The following is a 9,786-nucleotide window of genomic DNA, read 5'->3' as shown; positions in this document are numbered from 1 at the left end:
CGTATTGTCGTTTGTTGTCCAGATCAATGTGTTCTGTCAGCAACTGCTGGTGCCCTGAAGGAAAGCGATAATATTTGCACACATAAGGACACAACGAACACACGTCCAAGTACTTGATTTCTTCTCCTTTCTCTTCGTCAGCGTGATACAGCAACTAGGTTGTATTCGTCAGTCCTTCTTACAAACTGTCTCTCGGGTTCAGTGGGTCCACCAGCTTGTAACTTTCCACGATGCGCTTAAACTCGGAATTTTTTTTTTCTTCAAACGGTGATCGTACTCGTGTTCTCACATTTCAACCACTTAGTATCCTTCTGTTCTAACTTCAACCGCCGTTGACAAGTGTTCTGGTACAAGTATTTCATAGTCTGTTGCAAAAACTGATTTTTGGTGCTACGTTGAGGGTAGCAAAGGGGACAACCGTTACACTCATACACGATCTTGAGGTTTATAAGTCGCAGCTATCCACTGAATACGTTCCGATGGTCTTTTCACCTCCTCCGTTGCGGGCGTGTTGGATCCATTTATCTTCATTGTCGCACAAGTAATGCAGCCAGCGTAGGGTTTTGACCGTTTGACCGAGTACTGACGCTTGCCAAAGTTGGTTGTTTGAGGACTGATGACAGCTAGGGTGTTCTCGGGCATGAATCGTTGACGGTACACTAAGGAACACGCTTTGCAATGGTACAGGCTTCTTTCAAAGGATAGATCCCTCCGTGTTTTTCAGTACACATGTTGTCGGGGTCATAGTCGTGAGCCTCAGGAAAATGGGGTCGAATGGCGTGTTGTTTAGTTTCGGTATTGAAATAGTAGGGAAAATTACATTTAGCCGTTTCTGTCAGTCGAAGCGTTTTAGGCATTCGACTCAAAGGCATGGCCAAGTACCTCATTGAATCTTTAAACTGCACTTGTCCCACTTGCATGGAAATGAAATGATTTTGGCTCCGTTTAAAGTCACTTTAGGGCGTTCGGTATTTTGTTCCCTGTAGTATCTCAAAAGAAAATGCCCATCGTATCCCGAGAAATTGTGAGCTATCACCGTGGCATGGCGATGACAATCTCCGTAACGTTCGATATCCTCTTGGCTCCAGTCTCGTCGATGGGGCCTAAGATCCACTGAGCGAAATCGACCAGCGTGCTCGGTCCCCAAACGATTTTTTCACTTCCTCTAGCAGTCTTGCTGCAGTGAGTGCAATGACTAAAGATTGGTTATTGGATGCGCTTCTCGCATACGCACGAGCCACGCAGAAATTAGGAATGTGAATGACAGTCTCTTACATGCATTAGAAATAGAAAAAGATGAAATTGCCTTTCTTCTGGTCATCGTCTTCCTCTTGATGTTTCGAATGGTATTTTAGAATGTAGCATTCGTGTTCCATGTCCACGATTTGGTGATAAATGTGACATCGTTTCTTTCCTGAACATACGTGTGCCTTGACATTATTGGTACGTATGGCGTCTTCAGATATTGTTGGTAACAGGTAGAGCTAACAAAAGTGCGCTGACAAGCAAGGCAATGCACTCGTTCTTGTCCTTCGTCCAGACAGGGTTGAGAAGCCAAACATCCTGAGCATTTCGATCCACAATGCTTGTGTTGCTCTCGGTTGTTTTAGCCATAGTCACATTTCGCACAGTGATAACTGTATCCTAGGAATGGGGCGATACTGGTAATGACATCCAAATGTTCATCGTGATTATAGACGTGAATGTATTTTCGTCTTCGAAACCTTTACCTCGAAACAACAAAGGTCTCCGCACTTCTTAAGGGTATAGTTTCAAGGTATAGAGTGAAGCCAAGACGTCTTGCAATTTTTGCATTTCAGGAATGCCACAGGATGTATCTTTGGATAACCTCGCTTGATGTAACAGGAGTTCTGTTTTGTCTTCGTTGTTTGGCATGATTCTATTTTTGAAACGTTTGCCAAGCTGTTTTCCATTCTGCCGTTTCGTTCTTGTCGACATACCCCGTACCACCACGATGTCACGGGCTAAACACATATGGTCTTGAGGGTTGTCAATTTAGACAAGGCTACGCTTTATGCTACTAATGTCGTCCACCAAAAAGGCCTTTTTGCCTCCTGTCCCTTGGGGAAGGGACACGTGGGTCATGAACAGGGTGACTTTTCCATCTGTGATGTCAAACTTATTGTTGAATTGCTGCACGTGTTCAATCTTGTTGATGACTTTGGGCGGTGATAATTCTGCTGGGCTGCTGAACGCGATCCAAACGGGGGACTTTAAACTGTCGTGATGAATGGAAAGTCTCAAGCTATCGTCTGCTTTGGCTTGACATTGTCTTTTCAGTGTGGTTAACAAAGAATCCCACACCTCAGTGATGAAACGCTCTGTTTTCTCCAACGGTACTTTGGACTTGAAATCTTTAAACTTCCCCTTGTAAGTGTAAGCCGTCGTTTTAAATTTTCTAGAGGAGCGCTTTTTCGTCTCTAAAATGTGGTAGTAATTTTCAGGGTTTACTAATGGTGGTGAACTTTGTCTCGGTGTAGACTCTCTGGGTTTGGATTCTGGCTCATGTCATCTTCAAAATCACTGGCATGAATTTGTGCTAAGACTTCAGCTACTGTACGAGGCGATAAATCACGTTTCTGCCTCTTACTTACTTCTTCTTTCTCCACGATATGATGACATCGTTTCATCTTAATTGCGAAATGTCAAATGACTACATTTTAAACGCCATGGGTCACTTTATATCCATGTCAGACCAGCGTATATATAAAGGGTGTGTGTCTTCCCTTCCAATATTCATTTCACTGTCAAACAGAGAATAACGATGGAAGAGCCCACACAGATCGAACTTCTGATCAGAGCTTTGCGAGGTGTCATAAGAAAGTTTTCTTCAGACAAGCCGACGGACTACTGTCTCTCCTTTGGAGTTAAAAGTCAAGATATTTGCTATATCTTTAAGAAGAAAGGACATGGGTCTTCAGAGTGTCCAGACAGTCAAAAAAGCAAGACAGGTATCAGAAGAGACAAAAGTCAAGATACCTGTTTTGATTGTCAAGAAGAAGGACAACGGTCTTCAGAATGCCCTACGAAACAACAGGAACAAGAGGAAGAGAGTGGTTTGGAACAGGAAGAAGAGGTACCCTCCCAAAGGAAGTACTCAGACACGTAAAGAAAGAGAAAAAAGAGAAGAAAAGAAGACGATGAGAAAGTGTAGAAGAGGAGGAAAAACCTGTGTCAGTGAAGAAATTCAAGAAACAAAAAAAGTGAACAAAGACACAGAAGAGGTTTATGAACTTTTTAAAGTGTTGTGTTGTGCTGTGAATTAAATTGTAAAATTTGTACCAGAATAGACCAGGTAGAAAACGTAAGTGTCTCTTGGTTTTGATTTTTAGAATATGGATCTACACTCATGCACTCATTCAGAGTCGTACAAAGGGCTTTTGAGTTTTAATTGATTTTGGCAATTGAAATAATATCTCTTCTCGAGAGAAGTGGGTGGCCCTGAAAAGGACTGGGTTATTTGTTTAAAGAAACAAACTCAGGAACGGTACGTAATCATCTTTAACTGCCTTAAGCGTTTGCCACGGACAAGGCCTACTTCTGGACTGGATCCTGTCGATGATGATTTGTTAGAAATAACTAGGGGTGGTATCGTAGGCGTAGTAACAGGGTTGGGTTGCTTGGCTCGGGAAGGTCTTTTTCTCTTGGGTCATAATAAAGAAGTCTGATACATTTGTTTCAGACTCCTTAACTCTGCTAAAATGTCTAAGAGTACCGTTACCGTTTGGATTTCAATATTCTTATTCTCTCCTAGACCTTATTTCTTCTCTGCTGCTTCTTCCCGTTGTTTCCTTCTTGCCTCTTCTTCTTCTCGCTGCTGCTGTTGAAGGATAAAAGCTTGTTCTGCTTCTTTCTGCTGTTGTAAAATTTTCTCAAATTCTTCTTTCTGTCTCTGTTTAAAATCATCGACGTATGGTAAAGAAGGAGAAGGTGGTGATGGTACTGGTACTGGAACCAACTCTTGCGAAGAAGAAAGAAAATCGACTAAATACCAATTAAAGGCCACCTCTTCTGGAAGTACTTCTGTTGCCGCTGATATACCATTGCTTCAATTCATTGTCTTCATTGTGTTTATTCGGATTTCGAACACCGGAGTATCACTTCTTGTGTTTCTACAAGGAACTGTAGACAACAACATTGAAGAGGATACATCATACGTCATTGCCTTCCATCTTGGATTCTTCGTCGGGACTCAAACTTGAAATGATTAGGACATTTCAATATTAGGACCTTTAAATGATATTCGTGGATTATTCTTGGATTATTTTTAGATTTGATTCTTAAAAGTTCTTATTTGTCCATTCTTACAGTATGTTTCCAGGGAAATACATTATTTGTTAAAGTTTTCAAAGCTTGTTGTTTTCACTCTTTCTTGTGTTACTGTTTATTCGAGCCTAAACACGTAACTCTCTCTCTCTCTCTCTCTCTCTCTCTCACGCGCACACACAAACACAAACATACACACATATAAACATAAACGTACGCGCGCATACATACAAATACACACACAAACAGACGCGCACGAACCCAAGCAAAATACACGCACAAATAAAATACGCACACACACAAAATTACACGCGCATACAAAAACACACATACACTCACACTACTTTTTGTGTTTAGGGACAAGTTGTTTTTTTCTTAAGGGAAGAAAACACACATACACACACAAACGTACGTGCGCACACATACACACACCAAAAAAAACATTAAAACACACACACACGCACACACACAAACAGACACACACGCACACAACTACTCCGAGCTTCAGCTGAACAGAGCAATTGATCTCTTAGTTAATTATCCATAAGTTATTTATAAATTTGAATAGACAGCTGAGCTAGTATATGTAATCCGTTATGCTTTAGAATATTTGTTTATTTAGAGACACATGCTTAAGCACGCTATAGCTATGCGGAAATTGTTGCGTAGCTTTAATGTACTTACAATGTCCCAAAATGTGTCTCTATAATGTCCCTTTTCTATGTCCCTATTTTTGTTCGTATGGTGTCGCTAAGGTGTCGTTAAGTAAGTAACACGAAGTGGTCTGTTCGAGACGCTTCGAGATTTAGCTGATCCGAGCTTGATATTTCATAGTTATTTATAGATGGGTTATTTATAAATTTGATTAGTTAGCTTCATTTTATATCCCTTGGATTTATATGTCTATTTGTGTCTCTATAGTGTCCCTAAAGTGTCGCTAAGTATGCTAATTTTATTTCCCTATTTCTATGTCCCTAGTTTTGTATTTCATGGTCAATTTTTTCTAGAGACTATGTGGCTGACGCGCTACTGTAGGTAGGTAAGTAGGTAAAATGAATCTGATAGGGACAAAGGGAGTTTTATAGGGACAAAGACCAACACACACACACTCGCTCTCTCTCTCTCTCTCTCTCTCTCTCTCTCTCTCTCTCTCTCTCTCTCTCGTACGCGTGGCTGCTAGTCAGTGGGTATATGTCAGTAGATGTGGGTGTTGATCGGTAACACTGATTATTGACTGGTTAAGGTAATTGATGGTCTGCAATAGGGTGTATTGGTTAGTAAGTGTTGGTGCTGGTCTGCTATTTCCTTTGTAATAAGAGTGCCATGCTAATGTTAATCCCACTGGCATTATATTCTACCACTGTCTCCATATAAATACAATGCTAATTTTGCCTTGTCCCCCCCCCCCATTGCCATTTTCAACATTGCCCTCTAAGAATCATTGTGTTGCCATATGGCCACACAATACTACCAGTATCCATCAAGATTATATGATAAAATTCATCTGAGAAAAAGGTTACATTTCTTCCATATTCTAGAAAAGATATTTCATTTCTTTTAACGTTTTCATTATTTCCACATTAGTTCTGCACGAACGAAATAGATAGATACATAGAGCAATGGATTTAACGATATAGATTTTCTCCATTTTCAGAATATTTTAAAAACGGCTATGAACTTAATATAATTTAGCTCAAAACTGGGCAATCTGTGAGTGAGGGTTGGCGCAGTACCAATCATAAACGAATGTTGGTACATTAACTGCGTTTATTTACCCCTCCATATGCACAATCACGAATTCAAACATATTTTGCTTCCAATCTGCCTTCGTTCTTGTCTGTTGGATATTGTTAGTGAGACACAGTCTGTCTCTGAAAACAATGAACTGTGTTTTGCAAAAATTGACCTGGTGGTTATGGCGCGTGATAATTTGTTTTTTGTCGAACTTGTTTGTAATATAACAGAGCTACATACCGTCTGCACATTCAGGTCGGCCTTTGTATTATGTACATGTAAATCGAGACATACCAATTTCCAAAATGAAATAAAAGAAGCCTCCTTCTGTCGGGTACTACAGTATTCACATGCATTCATGTCCTGTTTAATTAGTATCCATCGGTGCGAATCTCTATAGTAACTGTGACGCAAGTTGATCCAGGGTTTAGACGATGTGTCCTTCTATGCATTATAGAAAATCGAGAATTGTAAAGACTTCTTAATCGATACACAAAATTGTACAGTGTTAAAGTCGATCTCAAAAAAGATCTGGTTACAAGCTATTTTACACATAGAAAGCTTAACGTGTCTCAAGCATGTAAACCGTTTTATTCATTTTTATTCTACAAGCCACTTGCCGGTAGGTGGCCTTTATGTTGATCACCGATCCTAAACACAAAAGTGAGTGTATGTATGTGTTTTTGTATGCACGTGTACGTTTGTGTGTGCGTATTTTGTTTGTGTATGTATTTTGTTTGGGTTCGTGCACGTACGTTTATGTATGTATATGTATGCGCGCGTACATTAGTGTGTATATGTGTGTATGTGTGTGTGCGCGTACGTTTGTATTTATCTGTGCGCACATACGGTTGTGTGTTTGTTTTTTCTTAACAAAAAAACACTGATCCCTAAATTACAAAATATAGTGTTTGTGTGTGGGGGGGGTGGTGTTTGTGAGCGTTCGTGTACGTTTCTATGTATATTTGTATGTGTGGGTATGTGTGATTGTTTTCTTCCCTTAATTTCTTTTTATCCCTTAACCAAAAAGTGTGTGTGTATGTGTTTATGTCTGCATGCGTTCGTTTGTGATTGTGTGTATTGTGTTTGTGTGTATTTTGTTTGTGTGCGCGCGTACGTTTGTATGTGTTTGTGTGTTTGTTTTTTACCTAAAATGAAAAACCTTGTCCCTGCCCAATGTGTTTGTTTTGTGCGAATGTGGAGTAGTGTGACTATAACCATGAACTCTTTTGCTGAGGTGATTGTAGGTAGAATGTTATCATCAGGTCTATAAAGAATCCAGTCTAAAATGTGACCATGTTTATGGGTGGGTTGGTTAACTGACTGTTTGTGGTTGAAAACATTAATGGAATCTAGGAGTTTTTGATGTGTTTGGGTTTCCAGGACAGTGAAAGTGAAAGTTGAAATCTCCAAAAATAATCAGGTTGCCACCTATCGAATTTCCATACTCCAGGAGATTCGGAAACTGCTCCAAAAAGAAAGATTCAGTCAGCTTGCTTTTTCTACTAGCAGGAGGGCGGTATAGGCAGAAAAGAAAATGGACTGACCTTTGCTCCAGTGTGAGTGTGGTTTGGACTAGTTCAAACGATGTGTGCTCGAAATTGAATGTTGTGGTGTGGTTAAGACGTTTGGTCATGGAGTTCTTTGTGATGACAGCAATTCCACCTCCGCGAGAGTGGCGGGGGAACGAGTTGATGGAGTAACCAGTGGGTGTTAGATCCGCTCACTTGGGCCCTTCGCCTGTTGTTTTTAGCCATGTTTCTGTCAGGAAAAATATGTTGATATCTTGGTGGTTGATAAAATTAACTAATTCTGTGCGCTTTTCCGGTGGTTCTACTGACTGGGCATTGAATGATGCAATACGCAAACGTATCTCTTGGATAGTTGACACAAAGGTTGACGATTTAATAGGGATTTGAATTAGGTTATCTAAATTAACGGTCGAATTTTTAAATTGTTGTGCCGGAAAGGGCATAATGGAGATAACTGGCATTCTTCTTCCTGATCTACTCCGGCCAGCTTTGAAACGTTTCTTTTTTCGTTTCTGTTTACATTTAGGTAATGATGAATGTAGTCCCACTTCGTTTAGTCTAGAGCACAATGTAGTGTGGAGAGTCAAGGAGTGGTCATTTAAAGCAATTAATGAGGGTAATGGCGAGTATCACGTGATGGCGGTTTGTTCAAAAACAAAGGAAGTTGTAGCAATGGAGCAAGACAGCTGAGAAAAAGTCTAATTCTCGTTCCTTAAACAAGGAGATGAAGAAACACATACGAACTGAACAATGCATGATGAACACAGTAGCGTAGACGAAGACAGGCAACAAGCACATACACCATGAAAACGGCACAAAAAACAGAACAGCTGCTTCAAGCTTTTTAAGCGATAGCGGCCATCTTGAAAAAAAAAAAAAAATATATATATATATATATATATATATATATATATATATATATATATATATATATATATATATATATATATATATATATAATTTCTTTTCCAGAAGTTGGTGTCAGGCAATTTTAAAGAGCGGAGAAATCAGACATTCCGGAGGGTGCGAAACACTTTTTGTTGGGAACAGGGAATCTACACGGGCCTAACATGTAAGGGGAGTGTATTACTGCTGTGTTTTTTTTCCTGGTACCAGATCTACATATCTAAGAATTTTCTATGACAAAGTTATGCAAAAATTTGCGCGAAACAGCTTACACTTTATTTCTAAAACGATTAATTTTGGTACAACAGTGCCTTTTCGTTGAGTTTCGTCCTGGAAAGGTGAATGCAATGTGTGCAATGTGAAATAATTGTTCACATACAACGGTTCAACTTTACAATTTCAAAAGTTTGAAATCAATTTCAAAAGTTTGAAATCAGGAACATTGCTTATATACCATAAAGAAATCCAGGTAAAAGGGATATTTACTTAAAACGGTCGATAGCTGAAGGCCTATCAAATGCACATTGTTTACGTGAGTCATGTGGGAAATGTAAGTTATCGTCTGCTTAGGTTGTAAAGAAGATCACTCATCCGTTACAGTGTACGTCGTTAACGATTTGTAGAGAGGCTTTAGCTGACAGTTGCACACATGACGCATAATACAGACAATTCATTTTACGATATGAGTTGCATACCATCCCCTTATTATCATGTGATTGGCTAGGCCTAAAATGTAAACATATTTATATGTTATGGTAGATTCGCTGGGCCTAAAATGTAAACATGTTTATGAACATATGCTTCAAGATCATTGGAAAGCTAACAATACACAATATACAGAGACAATTACGTCATGTTTACGAGTCAGTGAGAACGAATCATATAGGCGACATACCGGAGCGATACATGAGTAAAGAATAATACAAAGTATGCACTCGTTATAGTACCTCGCATTATACCACCACTCTGACTTATTTCCAATATCATGCCCAGACTGGTTGTACAAACCCTTTATTTTCCGTTTCACACTGCCGTAGCCCAGTCCAAAACAATGACAGAAATTACAATATTTTGAACACTGATTGTCTTTCTTTTCGCGCCATTTGATTTTATCAAGCGTTCTTTGATCTAAACCTACTCCCGGTTGTTGTTGTTGTTGTTGTTGTAGGGTTTAACGCCATTTTCAGCACAAGATAGGCTATACATGGCGGCCAGTATAATTGGCGGAGGAAGAACTCTGGAAAACCCCAGGAAGAACCACCGACCCACGAGAAGCTACTGGCAGGCTTTCTCACGTACCAACGTTAGCCGAGGCTGAACTCGAACT

Source organism: Sinohyriopsis cumingii, chromosome 13 (genome assembly GCF_028554795.1).
Source record: "Sinohyriopsis cumingii isolate HCF-2022 chromosome 13, ASM2855479v2, whole genome shotgun sequence".
Lineage (NCBI taxonomy): Eukaryota > Metazoa > Mollusca > Bivalvia > Unionida > Unionidae > Sinohyriopsis > Sinohyriopsis cumingii.
The sequence above is the reverse complement of the archived record's forward strand: the minus strand, read 5'-3'. Positions refer to the sequence as shown.